The sequence below is a fragment of the Hyla sarda genome, unplaced genomic scaffold, assembly GCF_029499605.1.
Source record: "Hyla sarda isolate aHylSar1 unplaced genomic scaffold, aHylSar1.hap1 scaffold_1793, whole genome shotgun sequence".
NCBI classification, from domain to species: Eukaryota; Metazoa; Chordata; class Amphibia; order Anura; family Hylidae; genus Hyla; species Hyla sarda.
In genome coordinates, this window is record NW_026608438.1 from 25,258 (window position 1) to 41,569 (window position 16,312).

Here is a 16,312-nt window from a genome sequence, read left to right on the forward strand (position 1 = left end):
AGCCTGGTAAGTACCAGCATGGGAGACTGGCAGGGAATCCCAGGTGCCGTTGACGTTTTGCTCTGTTGACGCCTTCAGCTCTGATTCCGAAAATGATTTATTGATGCTTAAATCCACAGTATACAAGGTGTGAAACTGTCAACGGCCATCCTAAGCTGAACGCGCCTGCTCCCGTCAGATTACAGACTGCTACCCAGCTTAGGTCCTGGTAAGTACCAGCATGGGAGACTGGCTCGGAATCCCAGGTGCAGTTGACATTTTTCTCTGTTGCCGCCTTCCGCTCCGATTCCGAAAAGGATTTATTGATGCTTAAATCCACAGTATACAAGGCGTGAAGCTGTCAACGGCCATCCTAAGCTGAACGTGCCTGCTCTCCTCAGATCACAGACTGCTGCCTGGCATGTACCGGCATGGGAGACTGGCTGGCAATGCAAGGTGCCATTTACATTTTGCTCTGTTGCCGCCTTCCTCTCCGATTAATAAAAATATTTATTGATGCTTAAATCCACAGTATACAAAGAGTGAAGCTGTCAACGGCCATCCTAAGCTGAACGCGCCTGCTCTCGTCAGATTGCAGACTGCTACCCAACTTAGGGCCTGGTAAGTAGTGTTGCTCGCGAATATTCGCAATTCGAATATTATTCGCGAATATCGCATATTCGCGAATTCGCGAATTTCGCGAATATAGCGCTATATATTCGTAATTACGAATATTAGTTTTTTTTTTTTTTTTTTCTTTTTTTTTTTCTTTTTTTTTCTTCACAGTACACATCACAGTGATCACCCCTCTCTGCTTCCAGCTTGTGTGGTGTAAAGAAGGCTGTAATACTACTGTGTGAGACTGGCGTGCGAAAATTCGCATATACGAAAATTAGCATATGCTAATTTTCGCATATGCGAATTTCCACATATGCTAATTTTCGCATGCGCGTATTTTCGCATACGCGAAAATAAAACGAGGATATAACGGATATGCGAATATTCGCGAATATATGACGAATATTCGTCCATATATTCGCGAATATTCGCGAATTCGAATATGGCCTATGCCGCTCAACACTACCGGTAAGTACCGGCATGGGAGACTGGCTGGGAATCCCGGGTGCAGTTGACATTTTTCTCTGTTGCCGCCTTCCGTTCCGATTCCGAAAAGGATTTATTGATGCTTAAATCCACAGTATACAAGGCGTGAAGCTGTCAACAGCCTTCCTAAGCTGAACGTACCTGCTCTCCTCAGGACGCAGACTGCTGCCCGGCAAGTACTGGCATGGGTGACTGGCTGGGAATCCCGGGTTCAGTTGGCATTTTTCTCTGTTGCCGCCTTCCGTTCCGATTCCGAAAAGGATTTATTGATGCTTAAATCCACAGTATACAAGGCGTGAAGCTGTCAACGGCCATCCTAAGCTGAACGTGCCTGCTCTCCTCAGATCACAGACTGCTGCCTGGCATGTACCGGCATGGGAGACTGGCTGGCAATGCAAGGTGCCATTGACATTTTGCTCTGTTGCCGCCTTCCTCTCCGATTAATAAAAATATTTATTGATGCTTAAATCCACAGTATACAAAGAGTGAAGCTGTCAACGGCCATCCTAAGCTGAACGCGCCTGCTCTCGTCAGATTGCAGACTGCTACCCAACTTAGGGCCCGGTAAGTACCGGCATGGGAGACTGGCTGGGAATCCCGGGTGCAGTTGACATTTTTCTCTGTTGCCGCCTTCCGTTCCGATTCCGAAAAGGATTTATTGATGCTTAAATCCACAGTATACAAGGCGTGAAGCTGTCAACAGCCTTCCTAAGCTGAACGTACCTGCTCTCCTCAGGACGCAGACTGCTGCCCGGCAAGTACTGGCATGGGTGACTGGCTGGGAATCCCGGGTTCAGTTGGCATTTTTCTCTGTTGCCGCCTTCCGCTCCGATTCCAAAAAGGATTAATTGATGCTTAAATCCACAGTATCCACAGTATACAAAGAGTGAAGCTGTCAACGGCCATCCTAAGCTGAACGCGCCTGCTCTCGTCAGATAGCAGACTGCTGCCCGACATGGGTGACTGGCTGGCAATTCAAGGTGCCATTGACATTTTGCTGTGTTTCCACCTTCCGCTCCGATTCCTAAAAGGATTTATGATGCTTAAATCGACAGTGTACAGGGTGTGAAGCTGTCAACGGCCATCCTTAGCTGAACACGCCTGCTCTCGTCAGATCGCCGACTGCTACCCCGCTTTGGGCCCGGTAAGTACCAGCATGGGAGACTGGCTGGGAAACCCAGGTGCAGTTGACATTTTGCTCTGTTGCCGTCTTCCGTTCCGATTTTGAAAAAGATTTATTGAAGCTTAAATCCACAGTATAAAGGGTGTGAAGTTGTCAACGGCCATCCTAAGCTGGATGCGCCTGCTCCTGTCAGATCGCAGACTGCTACCCAGCTTAGGGCCTGGTAAGTACCAGCGTGGGAGACTGGCTGGGAATCCCGGGTGCAGTTGACATTTTGCTCTGTTGTCGCCTTCCGCTCCGATTCTGAAAGGGATTTATTGATGCTTAAATCCACAGTATACAAGGCGTGATGCTGTCAACGGCCATGCTAAGCTGATCGTGCCTGCTCTCCTCAGATCGCAGGCTGCTGCCCGGCAAGTATCGACATGGGAGACTGGCTGGCAATCCAAGGTGCCATTGACATTTTGCTCTGTTGCCGCCTTCCTCTCCGATTAATAAAAATATTTATTGATGCTTAAATCCACAATATACAAAGCATAAAGATGTCAACGGCCATCCTAAGCTGAACGCGCCTGCTCTCGTCAGAGCGCAGACTGCTACCCAGCTTAGGGCCCAGTAAGTACCGGCATGGGAGACTGGCTGGGAATCCCAGGTGCAGTTGATATTTTGCTCTGTTGCCGCCTTCTGTTCCGATTCCGAAAAGGATATATTGATGCTTAAATGCACAGTATAAAAAGCATGAAGCTGTCAATGGCCATCCTAAGCTGAACACGCCTGTTCTCGTCAGATTGCAGACTGCTACCCAGCTTTGGGCCCGGTAAGTACTGGCATGGGAGACTGGCTGGGAATCCCGGTTGCCGTTGACATCTTGCTCTATTGCTGCCTTCCGCTCCGATTCCGAAAATAATTTATCGATGCTTAAATCCACAGTATACAAGGTGTGAAGCTGTCGACGGCCATCCTAAGCTTAACGCGCCTGCTCTCGTCAGATCGCAGACTGGTACAGATCTTAGGGCCCGGTAAGTACCGGCATGGGACACTGGCTGGGAATCCCGGCTGCCGTTGACATTTTGCTCTGTTGCCGCCTTCCGTTCCGATTCCGAAAAGGATTTATTGATGCTTAAATGCACAGTGTACAAAGTGTGAAGCTGTCAACGGCCATCCTAAGCTGAACGCGCCTGCTCTCGTCAGATCGCAGACTGGTACAGATCTTAAGTACCGGCATGGGACACTGGCTGGGAATCCCGGCTGCCGTTGACATTTTGCTCTGTTGCCGCCTTCCGTTCCGATTCCGAAAAGGATTTATTGATGCTTAAATGCACAGTATAAAGGACGAGAAGCTGTCAACGGCCATCCTAAGCTGAACGCGCCTGCTCTCGTCAGATCGCAGACTGCTACCCCGCTTAGGGCCCGTTAAGTACCAGCATGGGAGACTGGCTGGGAATCCCAAGTGTCGTTGACATTTTGCTCTGTTGCCGCCTTCCTATCCGATTCCGAAAAGGATTTATTGATGCTTAAATGCACAGTATATAAAGTGTGAAGCTGTCAACGGCCATCCTAAGCTGAACGCGCCTGCTCTCGTCAGATCGCAGACTGATACCCAGCTTAGGGCCTGGTAAGTACCAGCATGGGAGACTGGCTGGGAATCCCGGGTGCAGTTGACATTTTAATCTGTTGCCGCCTTCCGCTCCGATTCCGAAAAGGATTTATTGATGCTTAAATCCACAGTATACAGGGTGTGAAGATGTCTACGGCCATCCTAAGCTGAATGCGCCTGTTCTCGTCAGATCGCAGACTGCTACCCAGCTTCGGGCCTGGTAAGTACCGGCATGGGAGACTGGCTGGGAATCCCGGGTGCAGTTGACATTTTGCTCTGTTTCTGTTCCGATTCCGAAAATTATTTATTGATGCTTAAATCCACAGTATACAAAGTGTGAAGCTGTCAACGGCCATCCTAAGCTGAACGCGCCTGCTCTCGTCAGATCGCAGACTGCTACCCAGCTTAGGGCCTGGTAAGTACCAGCATGGGAGACTGGCTGGGAATCCCGGGTGCAGTTGACATTTTAATCTGTTGCCGCCTTACGCTCCGATTCGGAAAAGGATTTATTGATGCTTAAATCCACAACATACAGGGTGTGAAGCTGTCAACGGCCATTCTAAGCCTGAACGTGCCTGCTCTCCTCAGATCGCAGACTGCTGCCCGGCAGATACCGGCATGGGAGACTGGCTGGCAATCCAAGGTGCCATTGACATTTTGCTCTGTTGCCGCCTTCCTCTCCGATTAATAAAAATATTTATTGATGCTTAAATCCACAATATACAAGGCGTAAAGATGTCAACGGCCATCCTAAGCTGAACGCGCCTGCTCTCGTCAGATCGCAGACTGCTACCCAGCTTAGTGCCCAGTAAGTATGGGAGACTGGCTGGGAATCCCAGGTGCAGTTGATATTTTGCTCTGTTGCCGCCTTCTGTTCCGATTCCGAAAAGGATTTATTGATGCTTAAATGCACAGTATAAAAAGCATGAAGCTGTCAATGGCCATCCTAAGCTGAACGCGCCTGCTCTCGTCAGATTGCAGACTGCTACCCAGCTTTGGGCCCGGCAAGTACTGGCATGGGAGACTGGCTTGGAATCCCGGTTGCCGTTGAAATCTTGCTCTATTGCTGCCTTCCGCTCCGATTCCGAAAAGAATTTATTGATGCTTAAATCCACAGTATACAAGGTGTGAAGCTGTCGACGGCCATCCTAAGCTTAACGCGCCTGCTCTCGTCAGATCGCAGACTGGTACAGATCTTAGGGCCCGGTAAGTACCGGCATGGGAGACTGGCTGGTAATCCCTTCTGCCGTTAACATTTTGCTCTGTTGCCGCCTTCCGTTCCGATTCCGAAAAGGATTTATTGATGCTTAAATGCACAGTATACAAAGTGTGAAGCTGTCAACGGCCATCCTAAGCTGAACGCGCCTGCTCTCGTCAGATCGCAGACTGCTACCCAGCTTAGGGCCTGGTAAGCACTAGCATGGGAGACTGGCTGGGAATCCCGGGTGCAGTTGACATTTTAATCTGTTGCCGCCTTCCGCTCCGATTCGGAAAAGGATTTATTGATGCTTAAATGCACAGTATTAAGGGCATGAAGCCGTCAACGGCCATCCTAAGCTGAATGTGCCTGTTCTTGTCAGATCGCAGACTGCTGCCCGGCAAGTACGGGCATGGGAGACTGGCTGGCAATCCAAGGTGCTATTGACATTTTGCTCTGTTGCCGCCTTCCTCTACGATTCCGAAAAGGATTTATTGATGCTTAAATGCACAGTATAAAGGGCGTGAAGCTGTCAACGGCCATCCTAAGCTGAACGCGCCTGCTCTCGTCAGATCGCAGACTGCTACCCAGCTTAGGGCCCGGTAAGTACCAGCATGGGAGACTGGCTGGGAATATCAGGTGTTGTTGACATTTTGCTCTGTAGCTCTGTAGACATTTTGCTCCGATTCCGAAAAGGATTTATTGATGCTTAAATCCACAGTATACAGGGTGTGAAGCCGTCTACGGCTATCCTAAGCTGAATGCGCCTGTTCTTATCAGATCGCAGACTGCTGCCCGGCAAGTACGGGCATGGGAGACTGGCTGGCAATCCAAGGTGCTATTGACATTTTGCTCTGTTGCCGCCTTCCTTTCCGATTAAAAGAAATATTTATTGATGCTTAAATACACAGTATACAAAGCGTGAAGATGTCATCGGCCATCCTAAGCTGAACGCGCCTGCTCTCGTCAGATCGCAGACTGCTACCCAGCTTAGGGCCCGGTAAGTACTGGCATGGGAGACTGGCTGGGAATCCCGGGTGCTATTGACATATTGCTCTATTGCTGCCTTCCGCGTCGATTCCGAAAATAATTTATTGATGCTTAAATCCACAGTATACAAGGTGTGAAGCTGTCGACGGCCATCCTAAGCTTAATGCGCCTGCTTTCGTCAGATCGCAGACTGGTACAGATCTTAGGGCCCGGTAAGTACCGGCATGGGACACTTGCTGGGAATCCCGGCTGCCGTTGACATTTTGCTCTGTTGCCGCCTTCCGTTCCGATTCCGAAAAATTATTTATTGATTCTTAAATCCACAGTATACAAAGTGTGAAGCTGTCAACGGCCATCCTAAGCTGAACGCGCCTGCTCTCGTCAGATCGCAGACTGCTACCCAGCTTAGGGCCTGGTAAGTACCAGCATGGGAGACTGGCTGGGAATCCCGGGTGCAGTTGACATTTTAATCTGTTGCCGCCTTCCGCTCCGATTTGGAAAATGATTTATTGATGCTTAAATCCACAATATACAGGGTGTGAAGCTGTCAACGGCCATCCTAAGCCTGAACGTGCCTGCTCTCCTCAGATCGCAGACTGCTGCCCGGCAGTTACCGGCATAGGAGACTGGCTGGCAATCCAAGGTGCCATTGACATTTTGCTCTGTTGCCGCCTTCCTCTACGATTAATAAAAATATTTATTGATGCTTAAATCCACAATATACAAGGCGTGAAGATGTCAACGGCCATCCTAAGCTGAACGCGCCTGTTCTCGTCATATCGCAGACTGCTACCCAGCTTAGGGCCCAGTAGGTACCGGCATGGGAGACTGGCTGGGAATCCCGGGTGCAGTTGACATTTTGCTCTGTTGCCGCCTTCCGTTCCGATTCCGAAAATAATTTATTGATGCTTAAATCCACAGTATACAAGGTGTGAAGCTGTAGACGGCTATCCTAAGCTTAACGCGCCTGCTCTCGTCAGATCGCAGACTGGTACAGATCTTAGGGCCCGGTAAGTACCGGCATGGGACACTGGCTGGGAATCCCGGCTGCCGTTGACATTTTGCTCTGTTGAGGCCTTCCGTTCCATTCCGATTCCGAAAAGGATTTATTGATGCTTAAATGCACAGTATAAAACGTGTGAAGCTGGCAACGCCAATCCTAAGCTGAATGCGCCTGCTCTCGTCAGATCGCAGACCGCTACCCAGCTTAGGGCCTGGTAAGTACCAGCATGGGAGACTGGCTGGGAATCCCGGGTGCAGTTGACATTTTAATCTGTTGCCGCCTTCCGCTCTGATTCGGAAAAGGATTTATTGATGCTTAAATGCACAGTATAAAGGGCGTGAAGCGGTCAACGGCCATCCTAAGCTTAATGCGCCTGCTCTCGTCAGATCGCAGACTGCTACCCAGCTTAGGGCCCGGTAAGTACCAGCATGGGAGACTGGCTGGGAATCCCAGGTGTTGTTGACATTTTGCTCTGTAGCCGCCTTCCGCTCCGATTCCGAAAAGGATTTATTGATGCTTAAATCCACAGTATACAGGGTGTGAAGCCGTCTACGGCTATCCTAAGCTGAATGTGCCTGTTCTTGTCAGATCGCAGACTGCTGCCCGGCAAGTACGGGCATGGGAGACTGGCTGGCAATCCAAGGTGCTATTGACATTTTGCTCTGTTGCCGCCATCCTCTCCGATTTCGAAAAGGATTTATTGATGCTTAAATGCACAGTATAAAAAGCATGAAGCTGTCAATGGCCATCCTAAGCTGAACGTGCCTGCTCTCGTCAGATCGCAGACTGCTACCCAGCTTGGGGCCCGGTAAGTACTGGCATGGGAGACTGGCTGGGAATCCCGGGTGCCGTTGACATTTTGCTCCATTGCTGCCTTCCGCTCCGATTCCGAAAAGAATTTATTGATGCTTAAATCCACAGTATACAAGGTGTGAAGCTGTCGACGGCCATCCTAAGCTGAACGCGCCTGCTCTCGTCAGATTGCAGTCTGCTACCCAGCTTAGGGCCTGGTAAGTACCAGCATGGGAGACTGGCTGGGAATCTCGGGTGCAGTTGACATTTTAATCTGTTGCCGCCTTCCGCTAAGATTCGGAAAAGGATTTATTGATGCTTAAATCCACAATATACAGGGTGTGAAGCTGTCAACGGCCATCCTAAGCCTGAACGTGCCTCCTCTCCTCAGATCGCAGACTAGTTACCGGCATGGGAGACTGGCTGGCAATCCAAGGTGCCATTGACATTTTGCTCTGTTGCCGCCTTCCTCTCCGATTAATAAAAATATTTATTGATGCTTAAATCCACAATATACAAGGCGTGAAGATGTCAACGGCCATACTAAGCTGAACGCGCCTGCTCTCGTCATATCGCAGACTGCTACCCAGCTTAGGGCCCAGTAAGTACCGGCATGGGAGACTGGCTGGGAATCCCGGGTGCAGTTGACATTTTGCTCTGTTGCCGCCTTCCGTTCCGATTCCGAAAAGAATTTATTGATGCTTAAATCCACAGTATACAAGGTGTGAAGCTGTTGACGGCCATCCTAAGCTTAACGCGCCTGCTCTCGTCAGATCGCAGACTGGTACAGATCTTAGGGCCCGGTAAATACCGGCATGTTACACTGGCTGGGAATCCCGGCTGCCGTTGACATTTTGCTCTGTTGCCGCCTTCCGTTCCGATTCCGAAAAGGATTTATTGATGCTTAAATGCACATTATACAACGTGTGAAGCTGTCAACGGCCAACCTAAGCTGAACGCGCCTGCTCTCGTCAGATTGCAGACTGCTACCCAGCTTAGGGCCTGGTAAGTACCAGCATGGGAGACTGGCTTGGAATCCCGGGTGCAGTTGACATTTTAATCTGTTGCCGCCTTCCTCTCCGATTCGGAAAAGGATTTATTGATGCTTAAATGCACAGTATAAAGAGCGTGAAGCTGTCAACGGCCATCCTAAGCTGAACGCGCCTGCTCTCGTCAGATCGCAGACTGCTACCCAGCTTAGGGCCCGGTAAGTAACAGCATGGGAGACTGGCTGGGAATCTCAGGTGTTGTTGACATTTTGCTCTGTAGCTCTGTAGACATTTTGCTCCGATTCCGAAAAGGATTTATTGATGCTTAAATCCACAGTATACAGGGTGTGAAGCCGTCTACGGCTATCCTAAGCTGAATGCACCTGTTCTTGTCAGATCGCAGACTGCTGCCCGGCAAGTACGGGCATGGGAGACTGGCTGGCAATCCAAGGTGCTATTGACATTTTTCTCTGTTGCTGCCTTCCTCTCCGATTAAAAAAATATTTATTGATGCTTAAATCCACAGTATACAAGGCATGAAGATGTCAACGGCCATCCTAAGCTGAACGCGCCTGCTCTCGTCAGATCGCAGACTGGTACAGATCTTAGGGCCCGGTAAGTACCGGCATGGGACACTGGCTGGGAATCCCGGCTGCCGTTGACACTTTGCTCTGTTGCCGCCTTCCGTTCCGATTCCGAAAAGGATTTATTGATGCTTAAATGCACAGTATAAAGGGCAAGAAGCTGTCAACGGCCATCCTAAGCTGAACGTGCCTGCTCTCGTCAGATCGCAAACTGCTACCCAGCTTAGGGCCCGGTAAGTACCAGCATGGGAGACTGGCTGGGAATCCCAGGTGTCGTAGACATTTTGCTCTGTTGCCGCCTTCCGCTCCGATTCCGAAAAGGATTTATTGATGCTTAAATCCACAGTATACAGGGTGTGAAGATGTCTACGGCCATTTTAAGCTGAATGCGCCTGTTCTCTTCAGATCGCAGACTGCTACCCAGCTTCGGGCCCAGTAAGTACCAGCATGGGAGACTGGCTGGGAATCCCGAGTGCAGTTGACATTTTGCTCTGTTTCTGCTCCGATTCCGAAAATTATTTATTGATGCTTAAATCCACAGTATACAAAGTGTGAAGCTGTCAACGGCCATCATAAGCTGAACGCGCCTGCTCTCGTCAGATTGCAGACTGCTACCCAGCTTAGGGACCGGTAAGTACCAGCATGGGAGACTGGCTGGGAATCTCAGGTGTTGTTGACATTTAGCTCTGCAGCTCTGTAGACATTTTGCTCCGATTCCGAAAAGGATTTATTGATGCTTAAATCCACAGTATACAGGGTGTGAAGCCGTCTACGGCTATCCTAAGCTGAATGCGCCTGTTCTTGTCAGATCGCAGACTGCTGCCCGGCAAGTACGGGCATGGGAGACTAGCTGACAATCCAAGGTGCTATTGATATTTTGCTCTGTTGCCGCCTTCCTCTCCGATTAAAAAAAATATTTATTGATGCTTAAATCCACAGTATACAAGGTGTGAAGATGTCAACGGCCATCCTAAGCTGAACACGCCTGCTCTCGTCAGATCGCAGACTGCTACGCAGCTTAGGGCCCAGTAAGTACCGGCATGGGAGTAAGGCTAGGAATCCCGGGTGCAGTTGACATTTTGCTCTGTTGCCGCCTTCCGTTCCGATTCCGAAAAGGATTTATTGATGCTTAAATGCACAGTATAAAAAGCATGAAGCTGTCAATGGCCATCCTAAGCTGAACGCGCCTGCTCTCGTCAGATCGCAGACTGGTACAGATCTTAGGGCCCGGTAAGTACCGGCATGGGACACTGGCTGGGAATCCTGGCTGCCGTTGACATTTTGCTCTGTTGCCGCCTTCCTCTCCGATTCCGAAAAGGATTTATTGATGCTTAAATGCACAGTATAAAAAGCATGAAGCTGTCAATGGCCATCCCAAGCTGAACACGCCTGCTCTCGTCAGATCGCAGACTGCTACCCAGCTTAGGGCCCGGTAAATACTGGCATGGGAGACTGGCTGGGAATCCCGGGTGCCGTTGACATTTTGCTCTATTGCTGCCTTCCGCTCCGATTCCGAAAAGAATTTATTGATGCTTAAATCCACAGTATACAAGGTGTGAAGCTGTCGACGGCCATCCTAAGCTTAACGCGCCTGCTCTCGTCAGATCGCAGACTGGTACAGATCTTAGCGCCCGGTAAGTACCGGCATGGGACACTGGCTGGGAATCCCGGGTGCAGTTGACATTTTAATCTGTTGCCGCCCTCCGCTCCGATTCGGAAAAGGATTTATTGATGCTTAAATGCACAGTATAAAGGGCGTGAAGCTGTCAACAGCCATCCTAAGCTGAACGCGCCTGCTCTCGTCAGATTGCAGACTGCTACCCAGCTTAGGGCCCGGTAAGTACCAGCATGGGAGACTGGCTGGGAATCTCAGGTGTTGTTGACATTTAGCTCTGTAGCTCTGTAGACAATTTGCTCCGATTCCGAAAAGGATTTATTGATGCTTAAATCCACAGTATACAGGGTGTGAAGCCGTCTACGGCTATCCTAAGCTGAATGCGCCTGTTCTTGTCAGATCGCAGACTGCTGCCTGGAGAGTACGGGCATGGGAGACTAGCTGGCAATCCAAGGTGCTATTGACATTTTGCTCTGTTGCCGCCTTCCTCTCCGATTAAAAAAAATATTTATTGATGCTTAAATCCACAGTATACAAGGTAGCAGATGTCAACGGCCATCCTAAGCTGAACGCGCCTGCTCTCGTCAGATCGCAGACTGCTACGCAGCTTAGGGCCCAGTAAGTACCGGCATGGGAGTAAGGCTGGGAATCCCGGGTGCAGTTGACATTTTGCTCTGTTGCCGCCTTCCGTTCCAATTCCGAAAAGGATTTATTGATGCTTAAATGCACAGTATAAAAAGCATGAAGCTGTCAATGGCCATCCTAAGCTGAACGCGCCTGCTCTCGTCAGATCGCAGACTGGTACAGATCTTAGGGCCCGGTAAGTACCGGCATGGGACACTGGCTGGGAATCCTGGTCTGCCGTTGACATTTTGCTCTGTTGCCGCCTTCCTCTCCGATTCCGAAAAGGATTTATTGATGCTTAAATGCACAGTATAAAGGGCATGAAGCTGTCAACGGCCATCCTATGCTGAACACGCCTGCTCAGATCGCAGACTGCTACCCAGCTTAGGGCCCGGTGAGTACCAGCATGGGAGACTGGCTGGGAATCTCAGGTGTTGTTGAAATTTTGCTCTGTAGCTCTGTAGACAATTTGCTCCGATTCCGAAAAGGATTTATTGATGCTTAAATCCACAGTATACAGGGTGTGAAGCCGTCTACGGCTATCCTAAGCTGAATGCGCCTGTTCTTGTCAGATCGCAGACTGCTGCCCGGCAAGTACGGGCATGGGAGACTGGCTGGCAATCCAAGGTGCTATTGACATTTTGCTCTGTTGCCGCCTTCCTCTCCGATTCCGAAAAGGATTTATTGATGCTTAAATGCACAGTATAAAAAGCATTAAGCTGTCAATGGCCATCCTAAGCTGAACGCGCCTGCTCTCGTCAGATCGCAGACTGCTACCCAGCTTAGGGCCCGGAAAGTACTGGCATGGGAGACTGGCTGGGAATCCCGGGTGCCGTTGACATTTTGCTCTATTGCTGCCTTCCGCTCCGATTCCGAAAATAATTTATTGATGCTTAAATCCACAGTATACAAGGTGTGAAGCTGTCGACGGCCATCCTAAGCTTAACGCGCCTGCTCTCGTCAGATCGCAGACTGGTACAGATCTTAGGGCCCGGTAAGTACCGGCATGGGACACTGGCTGGGAATCCCGGCTGCCGTTGACATTTTGCTCTGTTGCCGCCTTCCGTTCCGATTCCGAAAAGGATTTATTGATGCTTAAATGCACAGTATAAAGGGCAAGAAGCTGTCAACGGCCATCCAAAGCTGAACGCGCCTGCTCTCGTCAGATCGCAGACTGCTATCCAGCTTAGGGCCCGGTAAGTACCAGCATCGGAAACTGGCTGGGAATCCCAGGTGTCGTTGACATTTTGCTCTGTTGCCGCCTTCCGCTCCGATTCCGAAAAGAATTTATTGATGCTTAAATCCACAGTATACAAGGTGTGAAGCTGTCGACGGCCATCCTAAGCTTAACGCGCCTGCTCTTGTCAGATCGCAGACTGGTACAGATCTTAGGGCCCGGTAAGTACCGGCATGGGACACTGGCTGTTAATCCCGGCTGCCGTTGACATTTTGCTCTGTTGCCGCCTTCCGTTCCGATTCCGAAAAGGATTTTGATGCTTAAATGCACAGTATACAAAGTGTGAAGCTGTCAACGGCCATCCTAAGCTGAACGCGCCTGCTCTCGTCAGATCGCAGACTGCTACCCAGCTTAGGGCCTGGTAAGTACCAGCATGGGAGACTGGCTGGGAATCCCGGGTGCAGTTGACATTTTAATCTGTTGCCGCCTTCCGCTCCGATTCGGAAAAGGATTTATTTATGCTTAATTGCACAGTATAAAGGGCATGAAGCTGTCAACAGCCATCCTAAGCTGAACGCGCCTGCTCTCGTCAGATTGCAGACTGCTACCCAGCTTAGGGACCGGTAAGTACCAGCATGGGAGACTGGCTGGGAATCTCAGGTGTTGTTGACATTTAGCTCTGTAGCTCTGTAGACATTTTGCTCCGATTCCGAAAAGGATTTATTGATGCTTAAATCCACAGTATACAGGGTGTGAAGCCGTCTACGGCTATCCTAAGCTGAATGCGCCTGTTCTTGTCAGATCGCAGACTGCTGCCCGGCAAGTACGGGCATGGGAGACTAGCTGGCAATCCAAGGTGCTATTGATATTTTGCTCTGTTGCCGCCTTCCTCTCCGATTAAAAAAAATATTTATTGATGCTTAAATCCACAGTATAAGAGGTGTGAAGCTGTCGAAGCTTAAATCCACAGTATACAGGGTGTGAAGCCGTATTTTGCTATGTTGCTGCCTTCCGTGCCGATTCCGAAAAGGATTTTGATGCTTTAATGCACAGTATACAAAGTGTGAAGCTTTCAACGGCCATCCTAAGCTGAACGTGCCTGCTCTCGTCAGATCGCAGACTGCTACCCAGCTTAGGGCCTGGTAAGTACCAGCATGGGAGACTGGCTGGGAATCCCGGGTGCAGTTGACATTTTAATCTGTTGCCGCCTTCCGCTCCGATTCGGAAAAGGATTTATTGATGCTTAAATGCACAGTATAAAGGGGGTGAAGCTGTCAACAGCCATCCTAAGCTGAACGCGCCTGCTCTCGTCAGATTGCAGACTGCTACCCAGCTTAGGGCCCGGTAAGTACCAGCATGGGAGACTGGCTGGGAATCTCAGGTGTTGTTGACATTTAGCTCTGTAGCTCTGTAGACATTTTGCTCCGATTCCGAAAAGGATTTATTGATGCTTAAATCCACAGTATACAGGGTGTGAAGCCATCTACGGCTATCCTAAGCTGAATGCGCCTGTTCTTGTCAGATCGCAGACTGCTGCCCGGCAAGTACGGGCATGGGAGACTGGCTGGCAATCCAAGGTGCCATTGACATTTTGCTCTGTTGCCGCCTTCCTCTCCGATTAAAAAAAATATTTATTGATGCTTAAATCCACAGTATACAAGGTGTGAAGATGTCAACGGCCATCCTAAGCTGAACACGCCTGCTCTCGTCAGATCGCAGACTGCTACGCAGCTTAGGGCCCAGTAAGTACCGGCATGGGAGTAAGGCTGGGAATCCCGGGTGCAGTTGACATTTTGCTCTGTTGCCGCCTTCCGTTCCGATTCCGAAAAGGATTTATTGATGCTTAAATGCACAGTATAAAAAGCATGAAGCTGTCAATGGCCATCCTAAGCTGAACGCGCCTGCTCTCGTCAGATCGCAGACTGGTACAGATCTTAGGGCCCGGTAAGTACCGGCATGGGACACTGGCTGGGAATCCTGGCTGCCGTTGACATTTTGCTCTGTTGCCGCCTTCCTCTCCGATTCCGAAAAGGATTTATTGATGCTTAAATGCACAGTATAAAAAGCATGAAGCTGTCAATGGCCATCCCAAGCTGAACACGCCTGCTCTCGTCAGATCGCAGACTGCTACCCAGCTTAGGGCCCGGTAAATACTGGCATGGGAGACTGGCTGGGAATCCCGGGTGCCGTTGACATTTTGCTCTATTGCTGCCTTCCGCTCCGATTCCGAAAAGAATTTATTGATGCTTAAATCCACAGTATACAAGGTGTGAAGCTGTCGACGGCCATCCTAAGCTTAACGCGCCTGCTCTCGTCAGATCGCAGACTGGTACAGATCTTAGCGCCCGGTAAGTACCGGCATGGGACACTGGCTGGGAATCCCGGGTGCAGTTGACATTTTAATCTGTTGCCGCCCTCCGCTCCGATTCGGAAAAGGATTTATTGATGCTTAAATGCACAGTATAAAGGGCGTGAAGCTGTCAACAGCCATCCTAAGCTGAACGCGCCTGCTCTCGTCAGATTGCAGACTGCTACCCAGCTTAGGGCCCGGTAAGTACCAGCATGGGAGACTGGCTGGGAATCTCAGGTGTTGTTGACATTTAGCTCTGTAGCTCTGTAGACAATTTGCTCCGATTCCGAAAAGGATTTATTGATGCTTAAATCCACAGTATACAGGGTGTGAAGCCGTCTACGGCTATCCTAAGCTGAATGCGCCTGTTCTTGTCAGATCGCAGACTGCTGCCTGGCAAGTACGGGCATGGGAGACTGGCTGGCAATCCAAGGTGCTATTGACATTTTGCTCTGTTGCCGCCTTCCTCTCCGATTAAAAAAAATATTTATTGATGCTTAAATCCACAGTATACAAGGTAGAAGATGTCAACGGCCATCCTAAGCTGAACGCGCCTGCTCTCGTCAGATCGCAGACTGCTACGCAGCTTAGGGCCCAGTAAGTACCGGCATGGGAGTAAGGCTGGGAATCCCGGGTGCAGTTGACATTTTGCTCTGTTGCCGCCTTCCGTTCCAATTCCGAAAAGGATTTATTGATGCTTAAATGCACAGTATAAAAAGCATGAAGCTGTCAATGGCCATCCTAAGCTGAACGCGCCTGCTCTCGTCAGATCGCAGACTGGTACAGATCTTAGGGCCCGGTAAGTACCGGCATGGGACACTGGCTGGGAATCCTGGCTGCCGTTGACATTTTGCTCTGTTGCCGCCTTCCTCTCCGATTCCGAAAAGGATTTATTGATGCTTAAATGCACAGTATAAAGGGCATGAAGCTGTCAACGGCCATCCTATGCTGAACGCGCCTGCTCAGATCGCAGACTGCTACCCAGCTTAGGGCCCGGTGAGTACCAGCATGGGAGACTGGCTGGGAATCTCAGGTGTTGTTGAAATTTTGCTCTGTAGCTCTGTAGACAATTTGCTCCGTTTCCGAAAAGGATTTATTGATGCTTAAATCCACAGTATACAGGGTGTGAAGCCGTCTACGGCTATCCTAAGCTGAATGCGCCTGTTCTTGTCAGATCGCAGACTGCT

General features: G+C 49.9%; 9 pseudogenes; all 9 read left to right on the forward strand.

Moving 5' to 3' along the window:
* The first annotated feature begins 4,147 nt into the window (after positions 1 to 4,147).
* Positions 4,148 to 4,267, forward strand: LOC130313936 (5S ribosomal RNA; annotated as a pseudogene).
* A 1,265-nt stretch (positions 4,268 to 5,532) lies between these two features.
* LOC130313926 (5S ribosomal RNA) lies at positions 5,533 to 5,652 on the forward strand (annotated as a pseudogene).
* A 683-nt stretch (positions 5,653 to 6,335) lies between these two features.
* Positions 6,336 to 6,455, forward strand: LOC130313937 (5S ribosomal RNA; annotated as a pseudogene).
* An 884-nt stretch (positions 6,456 to 7,339) lies between these two features.
* On the forward strand, positions 7,340 to 7,459 carry LOC130313931 (5S ribosomal RNA; annotated as a pseudogene).
* A 272-nt stretch (positions 7,460 to 7,731) lies between these two features.
* On the forward strand, positions 7,732 to 7,851 carry LOC130313944 (5S ribosomal RNA; annotated as a pseudogene).
* A 2,869-nt stretch (positions 7,852 to 10,720) lies between these two features.
* LOC130313929 (5S ribosomal RNA) lies at positions 10,721 to 10,840 on the forward strand (annotated as a pseudogene).
* Positions 10,841 to 12,319: 1,479 nt separating this feature from the next.
* Positions 12,320 to 12,439, forward strand: LOC130313951 (5S ribosomal RNA; annotated as a pseudogene).
* Positions 12,440 to 13,125: 686 nt separating this feature from the next.
* LOC130313938 (5S ribosomal RNA) lies at positions 13,126 to 13,245 on the forward strand (annotated as a pseudogene).
* Positions 13,246 to 14,850: 1,605 nt separating this feature from the next.
* On the forward strand, positions 14,851 to 14,970 carry LOC130313930 (5S ribosomal RNA; annotated as a pseudogene).
* The last annotated feature ends 1,342 nt before the right edge of the window (positions 14,971 to 16,312 follow it).